The sequence below is a fragment of the Jaculus jaculus genome, chromosome 8, assembly GCF_020740685.1.
Source record: "Jaculus jaculus isolate mJacJac1 chromosome 8, mJacJac1.mat.Y.cur, whole genome shotgun sequence".
In the NCBI taxonomy this organism is placed as follows: domain Eukaryota; kingdom Metazoa; phylum Chordata; class Mammalia; order Rodentia; family Dipodidae; genus Jaculus; species Jaculus jaculus.
Genome location: NC_059109.1, coordinates 71271698 through 71297126, shown reverse-complemented (window position 1 = coordinate 71297126; position 25429 = coordinate 71271698). Strand labels below are relative to the sequence as shown.

At 56.9% G+C, this 25429-nt stretch overlaps 11 non-coding genes across 11 annotated transcripts; all 11 read left to right on the top strand.

The window, feature by feature from the left end:
* Positions 1-1128: 1128 nt before the first annotated feature.
* Trnay-gua lies at positions 1129-1222 on the top strand. The gene is made up of 2 exons: positions 1129-1165; positions 1187-1222. It is a non-coding gene; the product is annotated as a tRNA-Tyr (tRNA).
* Positions 1223-3551: 2329 nt separating this feature from the next.
* On the top strand, positions 3552-3645 carry Trnay-gua. The gene is made up of 2 exons: positions 3552-3588; positions 3610-3645. It is a non-coding gene; the product is annotated as a tRNA-Tyr (tRNA).
* A 2329-nt stretch (positions 3646-5974) lies between these two features.
* Trnay-gua lies at positions 5975-6068 on the top strand. The gene is made up of 2 exons: positions 5975-6011; positions 6033-6068. It is a non-coding gene; the product is annotated as a tRNA-Tyr (tRNA).
* A 2329-nt stretch (positions 6069-8397) lies between these two features.
* Positions 8398-8491, top strand: Trnay-gua. Its single transcript has 2 exons — positions 8398-8434; positions 8456-8491. It is a non-coding gene; the product is annotated as a tRNA-Tyr (tRNA).
* Positions 8492-10808: 2317 nt separating this feature from the next.
* Trnay-gua lies at positions 10809-10902 on the top strand. The gene is made up of 2 exons: positions 10809-10845; positions 10867-10902. It is a non-coding gene; the product is annotated as a tRNA-Tyr (tRNA).
* A 2329-nt stretch (positions 10903-13231) lies between these two features.
* On the top strand, positions 13232-13325 carry Trnay-gua. The gene is made up of 2 exons: positions 13232-13268; positions 13290-13325. It is a non-coding gene; the product is annotated as a tRNA-Tyr (tRNA).
* Positions 13326-15650: 2325 nt separating this feature from the next.
* Trnay-gua lies at positions 15651-15744 on the top strand. The gene is made up of 2 exons: positions 15651-15687; positions 15709-15744. It is a non-coding gene; the product is annotated as a tRNA-Tyr (tRNA).
* Positions 15745-18061: 2317 nt separating this feature from the next.
* Trnay-gua lies at positions 18062-18155 on the top strand. Its single transcript has 2 exons — positions 18062-18098; positions 18120-18155. It is a non-coding gene; the product is annotated as a tRNA-Tyr (tRNA).
* A 2321-nt stretch (positions 18156-20476) lies between these two features.
* Positions 20477-20570, top strand: Trnay-gua. The gene is made up of 2 exons: positions 20477-20513; positions 20535-20570. It is a non-coding gene; the product is annotated as a tRNA-Tyr (tRNA).
* A 2329-nt stretch (positions 20571-22899) lies between these two features.
* On the top strand, positions 22900-22993 carry Trnay-gua. Its single transcript has 2 exons — positions 22900-22936; positions 22958-22993. It is a non-coding gene; the product is annotated as a tRNA-Tyr (tRNA).
* A 2313-nt stretch (positions 22994-25306) lies between these two features.
* Positions 25307-25400, top strand: Trnay-gua. Its single transcript has 2 exons — positions 25307-25343; positions 25365-25400. It is a non-coding gene; the product is annotated as a tRNA-Tyr (tRNA).
* Positions 25401-25429: the final 29 nt, after the last annotated feature.

Here is a 25429-nt window from a genome sequence, read left to right as displayed (position 1 = left end):
ATGGGCCCGGGACTGTCCAAGCTCTGCCTAGGGGGCGTTGCAAGGCCAGGGCAGGCTGAAAGCCAGCAGAGGAGAGTCAGGGAGACGCAAGCCCTCGTGGCCATCGTCTGTGTGGTTTGAGCCCTGCCATCTGACCAGCCGTGCGCCCTCACCGGGGTTGCTGGGGCTAGTGAGGGGAAGCCAGGCTCTGATCCCCGGTCAGGAGACCTTCAGTCGCAAGGGAGCGCTGGCAGCACTCCCAGGGGAAATTCGTCGGATGACCAGCATTCGGAGACCTCCTGTGTGGGGACATGGGTCCCTTTTCTATCTACCCGGAGTCCAAGATCTATGGAAGCCCACCCTCTGTGTTTTCTCCCCTTACCCCTTCCTTATTCAAGGAAGCAATCTTAAAGGGCTACAGGAACAGGACACCACAGGACTATTTCTCGACATTTCACCTCAGAGTGCACAGAGAGGACCACCATGGCTCCCCACCCTGCATTCCTCGCTCCACTGCACGCCAGGGGTAGCGTGAGGAGAAGGGACTGTCCCTGCGGAAGGCGCGGCAAGGTGGGCTGTGTGAGGGAGCTCCGCACCAAGCACAAGTCGCCACGCTTCCAGGCAGCCGTTGACATACACCAGCCAGCCTGGTGCTAGGGCGACAAGGCCGAGCTGCAAGGCCACAGGTCACAGCCCCATTGGTGCCCTCAGAGTTGCACTTGAGCCTGGGACTCCCTGGACTGTGGTTTGCTGCTGCCTGAAGGTCACCCATTGAGGTTGTCATGCTCGCCTTGACCCCACAGTGCCCAACCCTGCCCTGGCCTGGCCTTACTTTGCTGGAGCCGCGGCCAGCCCAGGGTCCTTATGCCAGGAGAGGGAGGTGGGACCGCTAAGGGCAAGCAGGTGGACAGCAGCTGGGAGCCTTGCCCTGGCGATGGAGCAAGCAAAGACAGCAGACAGGTCACAACAACTTCGGTTGGGCCTACCCAGAAGGTCGGAGCAAGCCTGAGTGCCTAGGAAGCTGTCAGGCCGGTCGTGGCTTGACAGGACTCAAGCTGCCTTCTCTTCCTCCCCTGACCATGGCCTAAGGAGGAGGGGACCCGCCTCCCTTTGGGCAAAGGCCACTAGGAAAGCCTCTGAGGTGTGCACCCTTCGATAGCTCAGCTGGTAGAGCGGAGGACTGTAGAGCGCACACACGCTTGTGGACATCCTTAGGTCGCTGGTTCGATTCCGGCTCGAAGGACGTGCCTCCAGCTTTTGTCCACGCACAGGTGCCCAAGCTCTGCCAACCCCCACCGGTTCACACTCAGGGCCACAGCCTCTGCAGCCACCTCTGGGGGCCCCACGCTCACATGCTCACACACAAAACGCCTATGAACACACACAACCCACTATGCCCTCATTCAGGGCACCGCCTTCCCCAGCATCCCTCACAGGGAGGAGCTTCAGCCTACTCCTGAAAAACACCACAACTTTCTTTTGATCACACGCTGCTCACCACCACCCCTGGCTACACACTCACTCCTAAATTCACAACGCCGCCTCTGCTCACATGCAGACACAGCCCTTTCTCCTCTCAATTACTTGGTCAAGCATTGTCTCTCTTTCAATTTCTCATTCCTGTCTTAACTGTCTCTCCTCTCAGATGCTCTCACTTTCCCTCAATCTCTCTCTCCCTCCCTGTCTCTCTCTCTCTCTCTCTCTCCCTCTCTCTCTCTCTCTCTCCCTCCCTCCCTCTCTCTCTCTCTTTCTCTCTCTCTCCCTCTCTCTCTCAATCTCTCTCTGTCGGTAAGAGAGAATCATGATGCACTGGCTGCCTTGGAATTCAATGCACTGCTCCCTCTGGGGTACAGAGATCAATGGCGTGGAACCCGCACGCCTCTCCACGTCTTGTCCCTTTTTCTGGATCCCTGCGCCTCAGCCCTTCAAGAGTAATATTGGTAGAGGGTGAGGGAAGGCTGTGTGTTCCCCTGAGGCTCACATCTCTGTAAGAGGTCTGGCCCTACGGGCACCCGCTGGCTTCAAACAGTGGGCAAACCCGAACGTGAACCTGCCGAAAACATGCAACATGATGGACTATTGCAGAATTCATATCAGTTTCATTTGTATTTATTTATTTTTTCTGTATTTGAATTTTCTTTCCTGGTTGTTGGGAGCATGGAAAGTTGGGTGCTTGCTTTCCAAGGTAGGCTTTCGTGCCATTGCACTGTCCTGCAATTCCTAAGTAGTCTGAGTGTGGCCTTGCACTCGCCGGGATCCTCCTACCTCTGACTCCCAAGTGCCAGGATCCAAGGCATGTACCACCAAGCTCAGCTTGGAACGCACTTTCCTGCCAATTGCTCTACGGGATTTGCTGGCACCTGAAGGCAGGGCAGGGGCTCCTATTACAGTGTCCCACACTTTCTCATGACATTCCTCCCCATCCTGGGCTCTGAGGAATATGCATGGGCCCGGGACTGTCCAAGCTCTGCCTAAGGGGCGTTGCAAGGCCAGGGCCTGCTGAAAGCCAGCAGAGGAGTGTCAGGGAGACGCAAGCCCTCGTGGCCATCGTCTGTGTGGTTTGAGCCCTGCCATCTGACCAGCCGTGCGCGCTCACCGGGGTTGCTGGGGCTAGTGAGGGGAAGCCAGGCTCTGATCCCCGGTCAGGAGACCTTCAGTCGCAAGGGAGCGCTGGCAGCACTCCCAGGGGAAATTCGTCGGATGACCAGCATTCGGAGACCTCCTGTGTGGGGACATGGGTCCCTTTTCTATCTACCCGGAGTCCAAGATCTATGGAAGCCCACCCTCTGTGTTTTCTCCCCTTACCCCTTCCTTATTCAAGGAAGCAATCTTAAAGGGCTACAGGAACAGGACACCACAGGACTATTTCTCGACATTTCACCTCAGAGTGCACAGAGAGGACCACCATGGCTCCCCACCCTGCATTCCTCGCTCCACTGCACGCCAGGGGTAGCGTGAGGAGAAGGGACTGTCCCTGCGGAAGGCGCGGCAAGGTGGGCTGTGTGAGGGAGCTCCGCACCAAGCACAAGTCGCCACGCTTCCAGGCAGCCGTTGACATACACCAGCCAGCCTGGTGCTAGGGCGACAAGGCCGAGCTGCAAGGCCACAGGTCACAGCCCCATTGGTGCCCTCAGAGTTGCACTTGAGCCTGGGACTCCCTGGACTGTGGTTTGCTGCTGCCTGAAGGTCACCCATTGAGGTTGTCATGCTCGCCTTGACCCCACAGTGCCCAACCCTGCCCTGGCCTGGCCTTACTTTGCTGGAGCCGCGGCCAGCCCAGGGTCCTTATGCCAGGAGAGGGAGGTGGGACCGCTAAGGGCAAGCAGGTGGACAGCAGCTGGGAGCCTTGCCCTGGCGATGGAGCAAGCAAAGACAGCAGACAGGTCACAACAACTTCGGTTGGGCTTACCCAGAAGGTCGGAGCAAGCCTGAGTGCCTAGGAAGCTGTCAGGCCGGTTGTGGCTTGACAGGACTCAAGCTGCCTTCTCTTCCTCCCCTGACCATGGCCTAAGGAGGAGGGGACCCGCCTCCCTTTGGGCAAAGGCCACTAGGAAAGCCTCTGAGGTGTGCACCCTTCGATAGCTCAGCTGGTAGAGCGGAGGACTGTAGAGCGCACACACGCTTGTGGACATCCTTAGGTCGCTGGTTCGATTCCGGCTCGAAGGACGTGCCTCCAGCTTTTGTCCACGCACAGGTGCCCAAGCTCTGCCAACCCCCACCGGTTCACACTCAGGGCCACAGCCTCTGCAGCCACCTCTGGGGGCCCCACGCTCACATGCTCACACACAAAACGCCTATGAACACACACAACCCACTATGCCCTCATTCAGGGCACCGCCTTCCCCAGCATCCCTCACAGGGAGGAGCTTCAGCCTACTCCTGAAAAACACCACAACTTTCTTTTGATCACACGCTGCTCACCACCACCCCTGGCTACACACTCACTCCTAAATTCACAACGCCGCCTCTGCTCACATGCAGACACAGCCCTTTCTCCTCTCAATTACTTGGACAAGCATTGTCTCTCTTTCAATTTCTCATTCCTGTCTTAACTGTCTCTCCTCTCAGATGCTCTCACTTTCCCTCAATCTCTCTCTCCCTCCCTGTCTCTCTCTCTCTCTCTCTCTCCCTCTCTCTCTCTCTCTCTCCCTCCCTCCCTCTCTCTCTCTCTTTCTCTCTCTCTCCCTCTCTCTCTCAATCTCTCTCTGTCGGTAAGAGAGAATCATGATGCACTGGCTGCCTTGGAATTCAATGCACTGCTCCCTCTGGGGTACAGAGATCAATGGCGTGGAACCCGCACGCCTCTCCACGTCTTGTCCCTTTTTCTGGATCCCTGCGCCTCAGCCCTTCAAGAGTAATATTGGTAGAGGGTGAGGGAAGGCTGTGTGTTCCCCTGAGGCTCACATCTCTGTAAGAGGTCTGGCCCTACGGGCACCCGCTGGCTTCAAACAGTGGGCAAACCCGAACGTGAACCTGCCGAAAACATGCAACATGATGGACTATTGCAGAATTCATATCAGTTTCATTTGTATTTATTTATTTTTTCTGTATTTGAATTTTCTTTCCTGGTTGTTGGGAGCATGGAAAGTTGGGTGCTTGCTTTCCAAGGTAGGCTTTCGTGCCATTGCACTGTCCTGCAATTCCTAAGTAGTCTGAGTGTGGCCTTGCACTCGCCGGGATCCTCCTACCTCTGACTCCCAAGTGCCAGGATCCAAGGCATGTACCACCAAGCTCAGCTTGGAACGCACTTTCCTGCCAATTGCTCTACGGGATTTGCTGGCACCTGAAGGCAGGGCAGGGGCTCCTATCACAGTGTCCCACACTTTCTCATGACATTCCTCCCCATCCTGGGCTCTGAGGAATATGCATGGGCCCGGGACTGTCCAAGCTCTGCCTAGGGGGCGTTGCAAGGCCAGGGCCGGCTGAAAGCCAGCAGAGGAGAGTCAGGGAGACGCAAGCCCTCGTGGCCATCGTCTGTGTGGTTTGAGCCCTGCCATCTGACCAGCCGTGCGCGCTCACCGGGGTTGCTGGGGCTAGTGAGGGGAAGCCAGGCTCTGATCCCCGGTCAGGAGACCTTCAGTCGCAAGGGAGCGCTGGCAGCACTCCCAGGGGAAATTCGTCGGATGACCAGCATTCGGAGACCTCCTGTGTGGGGACATGGGTCCCTTTTCTATCTACCCGGAGTCCAAGATCTATGGAAGCCCACCCTCTGTGTTTTCTCCCCTTACCCCTTCCTTATTCAAGGAAGCAATCTTAAAGGGCTACAGGAACAGGACACCACAGGACTATTTCTCGACATTTCACCTCAGAGTGCACAGAGAGGACCACCATGGCGCCCCACCCTGCATTCCTCGCTCCACTGCACGCCAGGGGTAGCGTGAGGAGAAGGGACTGTCCCTGCGGAAGGCGCGGCAAGGTGGGCTGTGTGAGGGAGCTCCGCACCAAGCACTAGTCGCCACGCTTCCAGGCAGCCGCTGACATACACCAGCCAGCCTGGTGCTAGGGCGACAAGGCCGAGCTGCAAGGCCACAGGTCACAGCCCCATTGGTGCCCTCAGAGTTGCACTTGAGCCTGGGACTCCCTGGACTGTGGTTTGCTGCTGCCTGAAGGTCACCCATTGAGGTTGTCATGCTCGCCTTGACCCCACAGTGCCCAACCCTGCCCTGGCCTGGCCTTACTTTGCTGGAGCCGCGGCCAGCCCAGGGTCCTTATGCCAGGAGAGGGAGGTGGGACCGCTAAGGGCAAGCAGGTGGACAGCAGCAGGGAGCCTTGCCCTGGCGATGGAGCAAGCAAAGACAGCAGACAGGTCACAACAACTTCGGTTGGGCCTACCCAGAAGGTCGGAGCAAGCCTGAGTGCCTAGGAAGCTGTCAGGCCGGTCGTGGCTTGACAGGACTCAAGCTGCCTTCTCTTCCTCCCCTGACCATGGCCTAAGGAGGAGGGGACCCGCCTCCCTTTGGGCAAAGGCCACTAGGAAAGCCTCTGAGGTGTGCACCCTTCGATAGCTCAGCTGGTAGAGCGGAGGACTGTAGAGCGCACACACGCTTGTGGACATCCTTAGGTCGCTGGTTCGATTCCGGCTCGAAGGACGTGCCTCCAGCTTTTGTCCACGCACAGGTGCCCAAGCTCTGCCAACCCCCACCGGTTCACACTCAGGGCCACAGCCTCTGCAGCCACCTCTGGGGGCCCCACGCTCACATGCTCACACACAAAACGCCTATGAACACACACAACCCACTATGCCCTCATTCAGGGCACCGCCTTCCCCAGCATCCCTCACAGGGAGGAGCTTCAGCCTACTCCTGAAAAACACCACAACTTTCTTTTGATCACACGCTGCTCACCACCACCCCTGGCTACACACTCACTCCTAAATTCACAACGCCGCCTCTGCTCACATGCAGACACAGCCCTTTCTCCTCTCAATTACTTGGACAAGCATTGTCTCTCTTTCAATTTCTCATTCCTGTCTTAACTGTCTCTCCTCTCAGATGCTCTCACTTTCCCTCAATCTCTCTCTCCCTCCCTGTCTCTCTCTCTCTCTCTCTCTCCCTCTCTCTCTCTCTCTCTCCCTCCCTCCCTCTCTCTCTCTCTTTCTCTCTCTCTCCCTCTCTCTCTCAATCTCTCTCTGTCGGTAAGAGAGAATCATGATGCACTGGCTGCCTTGGAATTCAATGCACTGCTCCCTCTGGGGTACAGAGATCAATGGCGTGGAACCCGCACGCCTCTCCACGTCTTGTCCCTTTTTCTGGATCCCTGCGCCTCAGCCCTTCAAGAGTAATATTGGTAGAGGGTGAGGGAAGGCTGTGTGTTCCCCTGAGGCTCACATCTCTGTAAGAGGTCTGGCCCTACGGGCACCCGCTGGCTTCAAACAGTGGGCAAACCCGAACGTGAACCTGCCGAAAACATGCAACATGATGGACTATTGCAGAATTCATATCAGTTTCATTTGTATTTATTTATTTTTTCTGTATTTGAATTTTCTTTCCTGGTTGTTGGGAGCATGGAAAGTTGGGTGCTTGCTTTCCAAGGTAGGCTTTCGTGCCATTGCACTGTCCTGCAATTCCTAAGTAGTCTGAGTGTGGCCTTGCACTCGCCGGGATCCTCCTACCTCTGACTCCCAAGTGCCAGGATCCAAGGCATGTACCACCAAGCTCAGCTTGGAACGCACTTTCCTGCCAATTGCTCTACGGGATTTGCTGGCACCTGAAGGCAGGGCAGGGGCTCCTATCACAGTGTCCCACACTTTCTCATGACATTCCTCCCCATCCTGGGCTCTGAGGAATATGCATGGGCCCGGGACTGTCCAAGCTCTGCCTAGGGGGCGTTGCAAGGCCAGGGCCGGCTGAAAGCCAGCAGAGGAGAGTCAGGGAGACGCAAGCCCTCGTGGCCATCGTCTGTGTGGTTTGAGCCCTGCCATCTGACCAGCCGTGCGCGCTCACCGGGGTTGCTGGGGCTAGTGAGGGGAAGCCAGGCTCTGATCCCCGGTCAGGAGACCTTCAGTCGCAAGGGAGCGCTGGCAGCACTCCCAGGGGAAATTCGTCGGATGACCAGCATTCGGAGACCTCCTGTGTGGGGACATGGGTCCCTTTTCTATCTACCCGGAGTCCAAGATCTATGGAAGCCCACCCTCTGTGTTTTCTCCCCTTACCCCTTCCTTATTCAAGGAAGCAATCTTAAAGGGCTACAGGAACAGGACACCACAGGACTATTTCTCGACATTTCACCTCAGAGTGCACAGAGAGGACCACCATGGCTCCCCACCCTGCATTCCTCGCTCCACTGCACGCCAGGGGTAGCGTGAGGAGAAGGGACTGTCCCTGCGGAAGGCGCGGCAAGGTGGGCTGTGTGAGGGAGCTCCGCACCAAGCACAAGTCGCCACGCTTCCAGGCAGCCGTTGACATACACCAGCCAGCCTGGTGCTAGGGCGACAAGGCCGAGCTGCAAGGCCACAGGTCACAGCCCCATTGGTGCCCTCAGAGTTGCACTTGAGCCTGGGACTCCCTGGACTGTGGTTTGCTGCTGCCTGAAGGTCACCCATTGAGGTTGTCATGCTCGCCTTGACCCCACAGTGCCCAACCCTGCCCTGGCCTGGCCTTACTTTGCTGGAGCCGCGGCCAGCCCAGGGTCCTTATGCCAGGAGAGGGAGGTGGGACCGCTAAGGGCAAGCAGGTGGACAGCAGCAGGGAGCCTTGCCCTGGCGATGGAGCAAGCAAAGACAGCAGACAGGTCACAACAACTTCGGTTGGGCCTACCCAGAAGGTCGGAGCAAGCCTGAGTGCCTAGGAAGCTGTCAGGCCGGTCGTGGCTTGACAGGACTCAAGCTGCCTTCTCTTCCTCCCCTGACCATGGCCTAAGGAGGAGGGGACCCGCCTCCCTTTGGGCAAAGGCCACTAGGAAAGCCTCTGAGGTGTGCACCCTTCGATAGCTCAGCTGGTAGAGCGGAGGACTGTAGAGCGCACACACGCTTGTGGACATCCTTAGGTCGCTGGTTCGATTCCGGCTCGAAGGACGTGCCTCCAGCTTTTGTCCACGCACAGGTGCCCAAGCTCTGCCAACCCCCACCGGTTCACACTCAGGGCCACAGCCTCTGCAGCCACCTCTGGGGGCCCCACGCTCACATGCTCACACACAAAACGCCTATGAACACACACAACCCACTATGCCCTCATTCAGGGCACCGCCTTCCCCAGCATCCCTCACAGGGAGGAGCTTCAGCCTACTCCTGAAAAACACCACAACTTTCTTTTGATCACACGCTGCTCACCACCACCCCTGGCTACACACTCACTCCTAAATTCACAACGCCGCCTCTGCTCACATGCAGACACAGCCCTTTCTCCTCTCAATTACTTGGTCAAGCATTGTCTCTCTTTCAATTTCTCATTCCTGTCTTAACTGTCTCTCCTCTCAGATGCTCTCACTTTCCCTCAATCTCTCTCTCCCTCCCTGTCTCTCTCTCTCTCTCTCTCTCTCTCTCCCTCCCTCCCTCTCTCTCTCTCTCTTTCTCTCTCTCTCCCTCTCTCTCTCAATCTCTCTCTGTCGGTAAGAGAGAATCATGATGCACTGGCTGCCTTGGAATTCAATGCACTGCTCCCTCTGGGGTACAGAGATCAATGGCGTGGAACCCGCACGCCTCTCCACGTCTTGTCCCTTTTTCTGGATCCCTGCGCCTCAGCCCTTCAAGAGTAATATTGGTAGAGGGTGAGGGAAGGCTGTGTGTTCCCCTGAGGCTCACATCTCTGTAAGAGGTCTGGCCCTACGGGCACCCGCTGGCTTCAAACAGTGGGCAAACCCGAACGTGAACCTGCCGAAAACATGCAACATGATGGACTATTGCAGAATTCATATCAGTTTCATTTGTATTTATTTATTTTTTCTGTATTTGAATTTTCTTTCCTGGTTGTTGGGAGCATGGAAAGTTGGGTGCTTGCTTTCCAAGGTAGGCTTTCGTGCCATTGCACTGTCCTGCAATTCCTAAGTAGTCTGAGTGTGGCCTTGCACTCGCCGGGATCCTCCTACCTCTGACTCCCAAGTGCCAGGATCCAAGGCATGTACCACCAAGCTCAGCTTGGAACGCACTTTCCTGCCAATTGCTCTACGGGATTTGCTGGCACCTGAAGGCAGGGCAGGGGCTCCTATCACAGTGTCCCACACTTTCTCATGACATTCCTCCCCATCCTGGGCTCTGAGGAATATGCATGGGCCCGGGACTGTCCAAGCTCTGCCTAGGGGGCGTTGCAAGGCCAGGGCCGGCTGAAAGCCAGCAGAGGAGAGTCAGGGAGACGCAAGCCCTCGTGGCCATCGTCTGTGTGGTTTGAGCCCTGCCATCTGACCAGCCGTGCGCGCTCACCGGGGTTGCTGGGGCTAGTGAGGGGAAGCCAGGCTCTGATCCCCGGTCAGGAGACCTTCAGTCGCAAGGGAGCGCTGGCAGCACTCCCAGGGGAAATTCGTCGGATGACCAGCATTCGGAGACCTCCTGTGTGGGGACATGGGTCCCTTTTCTATCTACCCGGAGTCCAAGATCTATGGAAGCCCACCCTCAGTGTTTTCTCCCCTTACCCCTTCCTTATTCAAGGAAGCAATCTTAAAGGGCTACAGGAACAGGACACCACAGGACTATTTCTCGACATTTCACCTCAGAGTGCACAGAGAGGACCACCATGGCTCCCCACCCTGCATTCCTCGCTCCACTGCACGCCAGGGGTAGCGTGAGGAGAAGGGACTGTCCCTGCGGAAGGCGCGGCAAGGTGGGCTGTGTGAGGGAGCTCCGCACCAAGCACAAGTCGCCACGCTTCCAGGCAGCTGTTGACATACACCAGCCAGCCTGGTGCTAGGGCGACAAGGCCGAGCTGCAAGGCCACAGGTCACAGCCCCATTGGTGCCCTCAGAGTTGCACTTGAGCCTGGGACTCCCTGGACTGTGGTTTGCTGCTGCCTGAAGGTCACCCATTGAGGTTGTCATGCTCGCCTTGACCCCACAGTGCCCAACCCTGCCCTGGCCTGGCCTTACTTTGCTGGAGCCGCGGCCAGCCCAGGGTCCTTATGCCAGGAGAGGGAGGTGGGACCGCTAAGGGCAAGCAGGTGGACAGCACCTGGGAGCCTTGCCCTGGCGATGGAGCAAGCAAAGACAGCAGACAGGTCACAACAACTTCGGTTGGGCCTACCCAGAAGGTCGGAGCAAGCCTGAGTGCCTAGGAAGCTGTCAGGCCGGTCGTGGCTTGACAGGACTCAAGCTGCCTTCTCTTCCTCCCCTGACCATGGCCTAAGGAGGAGGGGACCCGCCTCCCTTTGGGCAAAGGCCACTAGGAAAGCCTCTGAGGTGTGCACCCTTCGATAGCTCAGCTGGTAGAGTGGAGGACTGTAGAGCGCACACACGCTTGTGGACATCCTTAGGTCGCTGGTTCGATTCCGGCTCGAAGGACGTGCCTCCAGCTTTTGTCCACGCACAGGTGCCCAAGCTCTGCCAACCCCCACCGGTTCACACTCAGGGCCACAGCCTCTGCAGCCACCTCTGGGGGCCCCACGCTCACATGCTCACACACAAAACGCCTATGAACACACACAACCCACTATGCCCTCATTCAGGGCACCGCCTTCCCCAGCATCCCTCACAGGGAGGAGCTTCAGCCTACTCCTGAAAAACACCACAACTTTCTTTTGATCACACGCTGCTCACCACCACCCCTGGCTACACACTCACTCCTAAATTCACAACGCCGCCTCTGCTCACATGCAGACACAGCCCTTTCTCCTCTCAATTACTTGGTCAAGCATTGTCTCTCTTTCAATTTCTCATTCCTGTCTTAACTGTCTCTCCTCTCAGATGCTCTCACTTTCCCTCAATCTCTCTCTCCCTCCCTGTCTCTCTCTCTCTCTCTCTCTCCCTCTCTCTCTCTCTCTCTCCCTCCCTCCCTCTCTCTCTCTCTTTCTCTCTCTCTCCCTCTCTCTCTCAATCTCTCTCTGTCGGTAAGAGAGAATCATGATGCACTGGCTGCCTTGGAATTCAATGCACTGCTCCCTCTGGGGTACAGAGATCAATGGCGTGGAACCCGCACGCCTCTCCACGTCTTGTCCCTTTTTCTGGATCCCTGCGCCTCAGCCCTTCAAGAGTAATATTGGTAGAGGGTGAGGGAAGGCTGTGTGTTCCCCTGAGGCTCACATCTCTGTAAGAGGTCTGGCCCTACGGGCACCCGATGGCTTCAAACAGTGGGCAAACCCGAACGTGAACCTGCCGAAAACATGCAACATGATGGAATATTGCAGAATTCATATCAGTTTCATTTGTATTTATTTATTTTTTCTGTATTTGAATTTTCTTTCCTGGTTGTTGGGAGCATGGAAAGTTGGGTGCTTGCTTTCCAAGGTAGGCTTTCGTGCCATTGCACTGTCCTGCAATTCCTAAGTAGTCTGAGTGTGGCCTTGCACTCGCCGGGATCCTCCTACCTCTGACTCCCAAGTGCCAGGATCCAAGGCATGTACCACCAAGCTCAGCTTGGAACGCACTTTCCTGCCAATTGCTCTACGGGATTTGCTGGCACCTGAAGGCAGGGCAGGGGCTCCTATCACAGTGTCCCACACTTTCTCATGACATTCCTCCCCATCCTGGGCTCTGAGGAATATGCATGGGCCCGGGACTGTCCAAGCTCTGCCTAGGGGGCGTTGCAAGGCCAGGGCCGGCTGAAAGCCAGCAGAGGAGAGTCAGGGAGACGCAAGCCCTCGTGGCCATCGTCTGTGTGGTTTGAGCCCTGCCATCTGACCAGCCGTGCGCGCTCACCGGGGTTGCTGGGGCTAGTGAGGGGAAGCCAGGCTCTGATCCCCGGTCAGGAGACCTTCAGTCGCAAGGGAGCGCTGGCAGCACTCCCAGGGGAAATTCGTCGGATGACCAGCATTCGGAGACCTCCTGTGTGGGGACATGGGTCCCTTTTCTATCTACCCGGAGTCCAAGATCTATGGAAGCCCACCCTCTGTGTTTTCTCCCCTTACCCCTTCCTTATTCAAGGAAGCAATCTTAAAGGGCTACAGGAACAGGACACCACAGGACTATTTCTCGACATTTCACCTCAGAGTGCACAGAGAGGACCACCATGGCTCCCCACCCTGCATTCCTCGCTCCACTGCACGCCAGGGGTAGCGTGAGGAGAAGGGACTGTCCCTGCGGAAGGCGCGGCAAGGTGGGCTGTGTGAGGGAGCTCCGCACCAAGCACAAGTCGCCACGCTTCCAGGCAGCTGTTGACATACACCAGCCAGCCTGGTGCTAGGGCGACAAGGCCGAGCTGCAAGGCCACAGGTCACAGCCCCATTGGTGCCCTCAGAGTTGCACTTGAGCCTGGGACTCCCTGGACTGTGGTTTGCTGCTGCCTGAAGGTCACCCATTGAGGTTGTCATGCTCGCCTTGACCCCACAGTGCCCAACCCTGCCCTGGCCTGGCCTTACTTTGCTGGAGCCGCGGCCAGCCCAGGGTCCTTATGCCAGGAGAGGGAGGTGGGACCGCTAAGGGCAAGCAGGTGGACAGCACCTGGGAGCCTTGCCCTGGCAATGGAGCAAGCAAAGACAGCAGACAGGTCACAACAACTTCGGTTGGGCCTACCCAGAAGGTCGGAGCAAGCCTGAGTGCCTAGGAAGCTGTCAGGCCGGTCGTGGCTTGACAGGACTCAAGCTGCCTTCTCTTCCTCCCCTGACCATGGCCTAAGGAGGAGGGGACCCGCCTCCCTTTGGGCAAAGGCCACTAGGAAAGCCTCTGAGGTGTGCACCCTTCGATAGCTCAGCTGGTAGAGCGGAGGACTGTAGAGCGCACACACGCTTGTGGACATCCTTAGGTCGCTGGTTCGATTCCGGCTCGAAGGACGTGCCTCCAGCTTTTGTCCACGCACAGGTGCCCAAGCTCTGCCAACCCCCACCGGTTCACACTCAGGGCCACAGCCTCTGCAGCCACCTCTGGGGGCCCCACGCTCACATGCTCACACACAAAACGCCTATGAACACACACAACCCACTATGCCCTCATTCAGGGCACCGCCTTCCCCAGCATCCCTCACAGGGAGGAGCTTCAGCCTACTCCTGAAAAACACCACAACTTTCTTTTGATCACACGCTGCTCACCACCACCCCTGGCTACACACTCACTCCTAAATTCACAACGCCGCCTCTGCTCACATGCAGACACAGCCCTTTCTCCTCTCAATTACTTGGTCAAGCATTGTCTCTCTTTCAATTTCTCATTCCTGTCTTAACTGTCTCTCCTCTCAGATGCTCTCACTTTCCCTCAATCTCTCTCTCCCTCCCTGTCTCTCTCTCTCTCTCTCTCTCTCTCTCTCTCTCTCTCCCTCCCTCCCTCTCTCTCTCTCTTTCTCTCTCTCTCCCTCTCTCTCTCAATCTCTCTCTGTCGGTAAGAGAGAATCATGATGCACTGGCTGCCTTGGAATTCAATGCACTGCTCCCTCTGGGGTACAGAGATCAATGGCGTGGAACCCGCATGCCTCTCCACGTCTTGTCCCTTTTTCTGGATCCCTGCGCCTCAGCCCTTCAAGAGTAATATTGGTAGAGGGTGAGGGAAGGCTGTGTGTTCCCCTGAGGCTCACATCTCTGTAAGAGGTCTGGCCCTACGGGCACCCGCTGGCTTCAAACAGTGGGCAAACCCGAACGTGAACCTGCCGAAAACATGCAACATGATGGACTATTGCAGAATTCATATCAGTTTCATTTGTATTTATTTATTTTTTCTGTATTTGAATTTTCTTTCCTGGTTGTTGGGAGCATGGAAAGTTGGGTGCTTGCTTTCCAAGGTAGGCTTTCGTGCCATTGCACTGTCCTGCAATTCCTAAGTAGTCTGAGTGTGGCCTTGCACTCGCCGGGATCCTCCTACCTCTGACTCCCAAGTGCCAGGATCCAAGGCATGTACCACCAAGCTCAGCTTGGAACGCACTTTCCTGCCAATTGCTCTACGGGATTTGCTGGCACCTGAAGGCAGGGCAGGGGCTCCTATCACAGTGTCCCACACTTTCTCATGACATTCCTCCCCATCCTGGGCTCTGAGGAATATGCATGGGCCCGGGACTGTCCAAGCTCTGCCTAGGGGGCGTTGCAAGGCCAGGGCCGGCTGAAAGCCAGCAGAGGAGAGTCAGGGAGACGCAAGCCCTCGTGGCCATCGTCTGTGTGGTTTGAGCCCTGCCATCTGACCAGCCGTGCGCGCTCACCGGGGTTGCTGGGGCTAGTGAGGGGAAGCCAGGCTCTGATCCCCGGTCAGGAGACCTTCAGTCGCAAGGGAGCGCTGGCAGCACTCCCAGGGGAAATTCGTCGGATGACCAGCATTCGGAGACCTCCTGTGTGGGGACATGGGTCCCTTTTCTATCTACCCGGAGTCCAAGATCTATGGAAGCCCACCCTCTGTGTTTTCTCCCCTTACCCCTTCCTTATTCAAGGAAGCAATCTTAAAGGGCTACAGGAACAGGACACCACAGGACTATTTCTCGACATTTCACCTCAGAGTGCACAGAGAGGACCACCATGGCTCCCCACCCTGCATTCCTCGCTCCACTGCACGCCAGGGGTAGCGTGAGGAGAAGGGACTGTCCCTGCGGAAGGCGCGGCAAGGTGGGCTGTGTGAGGGAGCTCCGCACCAAGCACAAGTCGCCACGCTTCCAGGCAGCCGTTGACATACACCAGCCAGCCTGGTGCTAGGGCGACAAGGCCGAGCTGCAAGGCCACAGGTCACAGCCCCATTGGTGCCCTCAGAGTTGCACTTGAGCCTGGGACTCCCTGGACTGTGGTTTGCTGCTGCCTGAAGGTCACCCATTGAGGTTGTCATGCTCGCCTTGACCCCACAGTGCCCAACCCTGCCCTGGCCTGGCCTTACTTTGGTGGAGCTGCGGCCAGCCCAGGGTCCTTATGCCAGGAGAGGGAGGTGGGACCGCTAAGGGCAAGCAGGTGGACAGCACCTGGGAGCCTTGCCCTGGCGATGGAGCAAGCAAAGACAGCAGACAGGTCACAACAACTTCGGTTGGGCCTACCCAGAAGGTCGGAGCAAGCCTGAGTGCCTAGGAAGTTGTCAGGCCCGTCGTGGCTTGACAGGACTCAAGCTGCCTTCTCTTCCTCCCCTGACCATGGCCTAAGGAGGAGGGGACCCGCCTCCCTTTGGGCAAAGGCGACTAGGAAAGCCTCTGAGGTGTGCACCCTTCGATAGCTCAGCTGGTAGAGTGGAGGACTGTAGAGCGCACACACGCTTGTGGACATCCTTAGGTCGCTGGTTCGATTCCGGCTCGAAGGACGTGCCTCCAGCTTTTGTCCATGCACAGGTGCCCAAGCTCTGCCAACCCCCACCGGTTCAGACTCAGGGCCACCACCTCTGCAGCCACCTCTGGGGGCCCCACGCTCACATGCTCACACACAAAACGCCTATGAACACACACAACCCACTATGCCCTCATTCAGGGCACCGCCTTCCCCAGCATCCCTCACAGGGAGGAGCTTCAGCCTACTCCTGAAAAACACCACAACTTTCTTTTGATCACACGCTGCTCACCACCACCCCTGGCTACACACTCACTCCTAAATTCACAACGCCGCCTCTGCTCACATGCAGACACAGCCCTTTCTCCTCTCAATTACTTGGTCAAGCATTGTCTCTCTTTCAATTTCTCATTCCTGTCTTAACTGTCTCTCCTCTCAGATGCTCTCACTTTCCCTCAATCTCTCTCTCCCTCCCTGTCTCTCTCTCTCTCTCTCTCTCTCTCTCTCCCTCCCTCCCTCTCTCTCTCTCTTTCTCTCTCTCTCCCTCTCTCTCTCAATCTCTCTCTGTCGGTAAGAGAGAATCATGATGCACTGGCTGCCTTGGAATTCAATGCACTGCTCCCTCTGGGGTACAGAGATCAATGGCGTGGAACCCGCACGCCTCTCCACGTCTTGTCCCTTTTTCTGGATCCCTGCGCCTCAGCCCTTCAAGAGTAATATTGGTAGAGGGTGAGGGAAGGCTGTGTGTTCCCCTGAGGCTCACATCTCTGTAAGAGGTCTGGCCCTACGGGCACCCGCTGGCTTCAAACAGTGGGCAAACCCGAACGTGAACCTGCCGAAAACATGCAACATGATGGACTATTGCAGAATTCATATCAGTTTCATTTGTATTTATTTATTTTTTCTGTATTTGAATTTTCTTTCCTGGTTGTTGGGAGCATGGAAAGTTGGGTGCTTGCTTTCCAAGGTAGGCTTTCGTGCCATTGCACTGTCCTGCAATTCCTAAGTAGTCTGAGTGTGGCCTTGCACTCGCCGGGATCCTCCTACCTCTGACTCCCAAGTGCCAGGATCCAAGGCATGTACCACCAAGCTCAGCTTGGAACGCACTTTCCTGCCAATTGCTCTACGGGATTTGCTGGCACCTGAAGGCAGGGCAGGGGCTCCTATCACAGTGTCCCACACTTTCTCATGACATTCCTCCCCATCCTGGGCTCTGAGGAATATGCATGGGCCCGGGACTGTCCAAGCTCTGCCTAGGGGGCGTTGCAAGGCCAGGGCCGGCTGAAAGCCAGCAGAGGAGAGTCAGGGAGACGCAAGCCCTCGTGGCCATCGTCTGTGTGGTTTGAGCCCTGCCATCTGACCAGCCGTGCGCGCTCACCGGGGTTGCTGGGGCTAGTGAGGGGAAGCCAGGCTCTGATCCCCGGTCAGGAGACCTTCAGTCGCAAGGGAGCGCTGGCAGCACTCCCAGGGGAAATTCGTCAGATGACCAGCATTCGGAGACCTCCTGTGTGGGGACATGGGTCCCTTTTCTATCTACCCGGAGTCCAAGATCTATGGAAGCCCACCCTCTGTGTTTTCTCCCCTTACCCCTTCCTTATTCAAGGAAGCAATCTTAAAGGGCTACAGGAACAGGACACCACAGGACTATTTCTCGACATTTCACCTCAGAGTGCACAGAGAGGACCACCATGGCTCCCCACCCTGCATTCCTCGCTCCACTGCATGCCAGGGGTAGCGTGAGGAGAAGGGACTGTCCCTGCGGAAGGCGCGGCAAGGTGGGCTGTGTGAGGGAGCTCCGCACCAAGCACAAGTCGCCACGCTTCCAGGCAGCCGTTGACATACACCAGCCAGCCTGGTGCTAGGGCGACAAGGCCGAGCTGCAAGGCCACAGGTCACAGCCCCATTGGTGCCCTCAGAGTTGCACTTGAGCCTGGGACTCCCTGGACTGTGGTTTGCTGCTGCCTGAAGGTCACCCATTGAGGTTGTCATGCTCGCCTTGACCCCACAGTGCCCAACCCTGCCCTGGCCTGGCCTTACTTTGGTGGAGCTGCGGCCAGCCCAGGGTCCTTATGCCAGGAGAGGGAGGTGGGACCGCTAAGGGCAAGCAGGTGGACAGCAGCTGGGAGCCTTGCCCTGGCGATGGAGCAAGCAAAGACAGCAGACAGGTCACAACAACTTCGGTTGGGCCTACCCAGAAGGTCGGAGCAAGCCTGAGTGCCTAGGAAGTTGTCAGGCCCGTCGTGGCTTGACAGGACTCAAGCTGCCTTCTCTTCCTCCCCTGACCATGGCCTAAGGAGGAGGGGACCCGCCTCCCTTTGGGCAAAGGCCACTAGGAAAGCCTCTGAGGTGTGCACCCTTCGATAGCTCAGCTGGTAGAGCGGAGGACTGTAGAGCGCACACACGCTTGTGGACATCCTTAGGTCGCTGGTTCGATTCCGGCTCGAAGGACGTGCCTCCAGCTTTTGTCCATGCACAGGTGCCCAAGCTCTGCCAACCCCCACCGGTTCAGACTCAGGGCCACCACCTCTGCAGCCACCTCTGGGGGCCCCACGCTCACATGCTCACACACAAAACGCCTATGAACACACACAACCCACTATGCCCTCATTCAGGGCACCGCCTTCCCCAGCATCCCTCACAGGGAGGAGCTTCAGCCTACTCCTGAAAAACACCACAACTTTCTTTTGATCACACGCTGCTCACCACCACCCCTGGCTACACACTCACTCCTAAATTCACAACGCCGCCTCTGCTCACATGCAGACACAGCCCTTTCTCCTCTCAATTACTTGGTCAAGCATTGTCTCTCTTTCAATTTCTCATTCCTGTCTTAACTGTCTCTCCTCTCAGATGCTCTCACTTTCCCTCAATCTCTCTCTCCCTCCCTGTCTCTCTCTCTCTCTCTCTCTCTCTCTCTCTCTCCCTCCCTCCCTCTCTCTCTCTCTTTCTCTCTCTCTCCCTCTCTCTCTCAATCTCTCTCTGTCGGTAAGAGAGAATCATGATGCACTGGCTGCCTTGGAATTCAATGCACTGCTCCCTCTGGGGTACAGAGATCAATGGCGTGGAACCCGCACGCCTCTCCACGTCTTGTCCCTTTTTCTGGATCCCTGCGCCTCAGCCCTTCAAGAGTAATATTGGTAGAGGGTGAGGGAAGGCTGTGTGTTCCCCTGAGGCTCACATCTCTGTAAGAGGTCTGGCCCTACGGGCACCCGCTGGCTTCAAACAGTGGGCAAACCCGAACGTGAACCTGCCGAAAACATGCAACATGATGGACTATTGCAGAATTCATATCAGTTTCATTTGTATTTATTTATTTTTTCTGTATTTGAATTTTCTTTCCTGGTTGTTGGGAGCATGGAAAGTTGGGTGCTTGCTTTCCAAGGTAGGCTTTCGTGCCATTGCACTGTCCTGCAATTCCTAAGTAGTCTGAGTGTGGCCTTGCACTCGCCGGGATCCTCCTACCTCTGACTCCCAAGTGCCAGGATCCAAGGCATGTACCACCAAGCTCAGCTTGGAACGCACTTTCCTGCCAATTGCTCTACGGGATTTGCTGGCACCTGAAGGCAGGGCAGGGGCTCCTATCACAGTGTCCCACACTTTCTCATGACATTCCTCCCCATCCTGGGCTCTGAGGAATATGCATGGGCCCGGGACTGTCCAAGCTCTGCCTAGGGGGCGTTGCAAGGCCAGGGCCGGCTGAAAGCCAGCAGAGGAGAGTCAGGGAGACGCAAGCCCTCGTGGCCATCGTCTGTGTGGTTTGAGCCCTGCCATCTGACCAGCCGTGCGCGCTCACCGGGGTTGCTGGGGCTAGTGAGGGGAAGCCAGGCTCTGATCCCCGGTCAGGAGACCTTCAGTCGCAAGGGAGCGCTGGCAGCACTCCCAGGGGAAATTCGTCGGATGACCAGCATTCGGAGACCTCCTGTGTGGGGACATGGGTCCCTTTTCTATCTACCCGGAGTCCAAGATCTATGGAAGCCCACCCTCAGTGTTTTCTCCCCTTACCCCTTCCTTATTCAAGGAAGCAATCTTAAAGGGCTACAGGAACAGGACACCACAGGACTATTTCTCGACATTTCACCTCAGAGTGCACAGAGAGGACCACCATGGCTCCCCACCCTGCATTCCTCGCTCCACTGCACGCCAGGGGTAGCGTGAGGAGAAGGTACTGTCCCTGCGGAAGGCGCGGCAAGGTGGGCTGTGTGAGGGAGCTCCGCACCAAGCACAAGTCGCCACGCTTCCAGGCAGCCGTTGACATACACCAGCCAGCCTGGTGCTAGGGCGACAAGGCCGAGCTGCAAGGCCACAGGTCACAGCCCCATTGGTGCCCTCAGAGTTGCACTTGAGCCTGGGACTCCCTGGACTGTGGTTTGCTGCTGCCTGAAGGTCACCCATTGAGGTTGTCATGCTCGCCTTGACCCCACAGTGCCCAACCCTGCCCTGGCCTGGCCTTACTTTGCTGGAGCCGCGGCCAGCCCAGGGTCCTTATGCCAGGAGAGGGAGGTGGGACCGCTAAGGGCAAGCAGGTGGACAGCACCTGGGAGCCTTGCCCTGGCGATGGAGCAAGCAAAGACAGCAGACAGGTCACAACAACTTCGGTTGGGCCTACCCAGAAGGTCGGAGCAAGCCTGAGTGCCTAGGAAGTTGTCAGGCCCGTCGTGGCTTGACAGGACTCAAGCTGCCTTCTCTTCCTCCCCTGACCATGGCCTAAGGAGGAGGGGACCCGCCTCCCTTTGGGCAAAGGCCACTAGGAAAGCCTCTGAGGTGTGCACCCTTCGATAGCTCAGCTGGTAGAGCGGAGGACTGTAGAGCGCACACACGCTTGTGGACATCCTTAGGTCGCTGGTTCGATTCCGGCTCGAAGGACGTGCCTCCAGCTTTTGTCCATGCACAGGTGCCCAAGCTCTGCCAACCCCCACCGGTTCAGACTCAGGGCCACCACCTCTGCAGCCACCTCTGGGGGCCCCACGCTCACATGCTCACACACAAAACGCCTATGAACACACACAACCCACTATGCCCTCATTCAGGGCACCGCCTTCCCCAGCATCCCTCACAGGGAGGAGCTTCAGCCTACTCCTGAAAAACACCACAACTTTCTTTTGATCACACGCTGCTCACCACCACCCCTGGCTACACACTCACTCCTAAATTCACAACGCCGCCTCTGCTCACATGCAGACACAGCCCTTTCTCCTCTCAATTACTTGGTCAAGCATTGTCTCTCTTTCAATTTCTCATTCCTGTCTTAACTGTCTCTCCTCTCAGATGCTCTCACTTTCCCTCAATCTCTCTCTCCCTCCCTGTCTCTCTCTCTCTCTCTCTCTCTCTCTCTCTCTCTCTCTCTCCCTCCCTCCCTCTCTCTCTCTCTTTCTCTCTCTCTCCCTCTCTCTCTCAATCTCTCTCTGTCGGTAAGAGAGAATCATGATGCACTGGCTGCCTTGGAATTCAATGCACTGCTCCCTCTGGGGTACAGAGATCAATGGCGTGGAACCCGCACGCCTCTCCACGTCTTGTCCCTTTTTCTGGATCCCTGCGCCTCAGCCCTTCAAGAGTAATATTGGTAGAGGGTGAGGGAAGGCTGTGTGTTCCCCTGAGGCTCACATCTCTGTAAGAGGTCTGGCCCTACGGGCACCCGCTGGCTTCAAACAGTGGGCAAACCCGAACGTGAACCTGCCGAAAACATGCAACATGATGGACTATTGCAGAATTCATATCAGTTTCATTTGTATTTATTTATTTTTTCTGTATTTGAATTTTCTTTCCTGGTTGTTGGGAGCATGGAAAGTTGGGTGCTTGCTTTCCAAGGTAGGCTTTCGTGCCATTGCACTGTCCTGCAATTCCTAAGTAGTCTGAGTGTGGCCTTGCACTCGCCGGGATCCTCCTACCTCTGACTCCCAAGTGCCAGGATCCAAGGCATGTACCACCAAGCTCAGCTTGGAACGCACTTTCCTGCCAATTGCTCTACGGGATTTGCTGGCACCTGAAGGCAGGGCAGGGGCTCCTATCACAGTGTCCCACACTTTCTCATGACATTCCTCCCCATCCTGGGCTCTGAGGAATATGCATGGGCCCGGGACTGTCCAAGCTCTGCCTAGGGGGCGTTGCAAGGCCTGGGCAGGCTGAAAGCCAGCAGAGGAGAGTCAGGGAGACGCAAGCCCTCGTGGCCATCGTCTGTGTGGTTTGAGCCCTGCCATCTGACCAGCCGTGCGCGCTCACCGGGGTTGCTGGGGCTAGTGAGGGGAAGCCAGGCTCTGATCCCCGGTCAGGAGACCTTCAGTCGCAAGGGAGCGCTGGCAGCACTCCCAGGGGAAATTCGTCGGATGACCAGCATTCGGAGACCTCCTGTGTGGGGACATGGGTCCCTTTTCTATCTACCCGGAGTCCAAGATCTATGGAAGCCCACCCTCTGTGTTTTCTCCCCTTACACCTTCCTTATTCAAGGAAGCAATCTTAAAGGGCTACAGGAACAGGACACCACAGGACTATTTCTCGACATTTCACCTCAGAGTGCACAGAGAGGACCACCATGGCTCCCCACCCTGCATTCCTCGCTCCACTGCACGCCAGGGGTAGCGTGAGGAGAAGGGACTGTCCCTGCGGAAGGCGCGGCAAGGTGGGCTGTGTGAGGGAGCTCCGCACCAAGCACTAGTCGCCACGCTTCCAGGCAGCCGTTGACATACACCAGCCAGCCTGGTGCTAGGGCGACAAGGCCGAGCTGCAAGGCCACAGGTCACAGCCCCATTGGTGCCCTCAGAGTTGCACTTGAGCCTGGGACTCCCTGGACTGTGGTTTGCTGCTGCCTGAAGGTCACCCATTGAGGTTGTCATGCTCGCCTTGACCCCACAGTGCCCAACCCTGCCCTGGCCTGGCCTTACTTTGCTGGAGCCGCGGCCAGCCCAGGGTCCTTATGCCAGGAGAGGGAGGTGGGACCGCTAAGGGCAAGCAGGTGGACAGTACCTGGGAGCCTTGCCCTGGCGATGGAGCAAGCAAAGACAGCAGACAGGTCACAACAACTTCGGTTGGGCCTACCCAGAAGGTCGGAGCAAGCCTGAGTGCCTAGGAAGCTGTCAGGCCCGTCGTGGCTTGACAGGACTCAAGCTGCCTTCTCTTCCTCCCCTGACCATGGCCTAAGGAGGAGGGGACCCGCCTCCCTTTGGGCAAAGGCGACTAGGAAAGCCTCTGAGGTGTGCACCCTTCGATAGCTCAGCTGGTAGAGCGGAGGACTGTAGAGCGCACACACGCTTGTGGACATCCTTAGGTCGCTGGTTCGATTCCGGCTCGAAGGACGTGCCTCCAGCTTTTGTCCACGCACAGGTGCCCAAGCTCTGCCAACCCCCACCGGTTCACACTCAGGGCCACAGCCTCTGCAGCCACCTCTGGGGGCCCCACGCTCACATGCTCACACACAAAACGCCTATGAACACACACAACCCACTATGCCCTCATTCAGGGCACCGCCTTCCCCAGCATCCCTCACAGGGAGGAGCTTCAGCCTACTCCTGAAAAACACCACAACTTTCTTTTGATCACACGCTGCTCACCACCACCCCTGGCTACACACTCACTCCTAAATTCACAACGCCGCCTCTGCTCACATGCAGACACAGCCCTTTCTCCTCTCAATTACTTGGTCAAGCATTGTCTCTCTTTCAATTTCTCATTCCTGTCTTAACTGTCTCTCCTCTCAGATGCTCTCACTTTCCCTCAATCTCTCTCTCCCTCCCTGTCTCTCTCTCTCTCTCTCTCTCTCTCCCTCCCTCCCTCTCTCTCTCTCTTTCTCTCTCTCTCCCTCTCTCTCTCAATCTCTCTCTGTCGGTAAGAGAGAATCATGATGCACTGGCTGCCTTGGAATTCAATGCACTGCTCCCTCTGGGGTACAGAGATCAATGGCGTGGAACCCGCACGCCTCTCCACGTCTTGTCCCTTTTTCTGGATCCCTGCGCCTCAGCCCTTCAAGAGTAATATTGGTAGAGGGTGAGGGAAGGCTGTGTGTTCCCCTGAGGCTCACATCTCTGTAAGAGGTCTGGCCCTACGGGCACCCGCTGGCTTCAAACAGTGGGCAAACCCGAACGTGAACCTGCCGAAAACATGCAACATGATGGACTATTGCAGAATTCATATCAGTTTCATTTGTATTTATTTATTTTTTCTGTATTTGAATTTTCTTTCCTGGTTGTTGGGAGCATGGAAAGTTGGGTGCTTGCTTTCCAAGGTAGGCTTTCGTGCCATTGCACTGTCCTGCAATTCCTAAGTAGTCTGAGTGTGGCCTTCCACTCGCCGGGATCCTCCTACCTCTGACTCCCAAGTGCCAGGATCCAAGGCATGTACCACCAAGCTCAGCTTGGAACGCACTTTCCTGCCAATTGCTCTACGGGATTTGCTGGCACCTGAAGGCAGGCCAGGGGCTACTATCACAGTGTCCCACACTTTCTCATGACATTCCTCCCCATCCTGGGCTCTGAGGAATATGCATGGGCCCGGGACTGTCCAAGCTCTGCCTAGGGGGCGTTGCAAGGCCAGGGCAGGCTGAAAGCCAGCAGAGGAGAGTCAGGGAGACGCAAGCCCTCGTGGCCATCGTCTGTGTGGTTTGAGCCCTGCCATCTGACCAGCCGTGCGCGCTCACCGGGGTTGCTGGGGCTAGTGAGGGGAAGCCAGGCTCTGATCCCCGGTCAGGAGACCTTCAGTCGCAAGGGAGCGCTGGCAGCACTCCCAGGGGAAATTCGTCGGATGACCAGCATTCGGAGACCTCCTGTGTGGGGACATGGGTCCCTTTTCTATCTACCCGGAGTCCAAGATCTATGGAAGCCCACCCTCTGTGTTTTCTCCCCTTACCCCTTCCTTATTCAAGGAAGCAATCTTAAAGGGCTACAGGAACAGGACACCACAGGACTATTTCTCGACATTTCACCTCAGAGTGCACAGAGAGGACCACCATGGCGCCCCACCCTGCATTCCTCGCTCCACTGCACGCCAGGGGTAGCGTGAGGAGAAGGGACTGTCCCTGCGGAAGGCGCGGCAAGGTGGGCTGTGTGTGGGAGCTCCGCACCAAGCACTAGTCGCCACGCTTCCAGGCAGCCGTTGACATACACCAGCCAGCCTGGTGCTAGGGCGACAAGGCCGAGCTGCAAGGCCACAGGTCACAGCCCCATTGGTGCCCTCAGAGTTGCACTTGAGCCTGGGACTCCCTGGACTGTGGTTTGCTGCTGCCTGAAGGTCACCCATTGAGGTTGTCATGCTCGCCTTGACCCCACAGTGCCCAACCCTGCCCTGGCCTGGCCTTACTTTGCTGGAGCCGCGGCCAGCCCAGGGTCCTTATGCCAGGAGAGGGAGGTGGGACCGCTAAGGGCAAGCAGGTGGACAGCAGCTGGGAGCCTTGGCCTGGCGATGGAGCAAGCAAAGACAGCAGACAGGTCACAACAACTTCGGTTGGGCCTACCCAGAAGGTCGGAGCAAGCCTGAGTGCCTAGGAAGCTGTCAGGCCCGTCGTGGCTTGACAGGACTCAAGCTGCCTTCTCTTCCTCCCCTGACCATGGCCTAAGGAGGAGGGGACCCGCCTCCCTTTGGGCAAAGGCCACTAGGAAAGCCTCTGAGGTGTGCACCCTTCGATAGCTCAGCTGGTAGAGCGGAGGACTGTAGAGCGCACACACGCTTGTGGACATCCTTAGGTCGCTGGTTCGATTCCGGCTCGAAGGACGTGCCTCCAGCTTTTGTCCACGCACAGG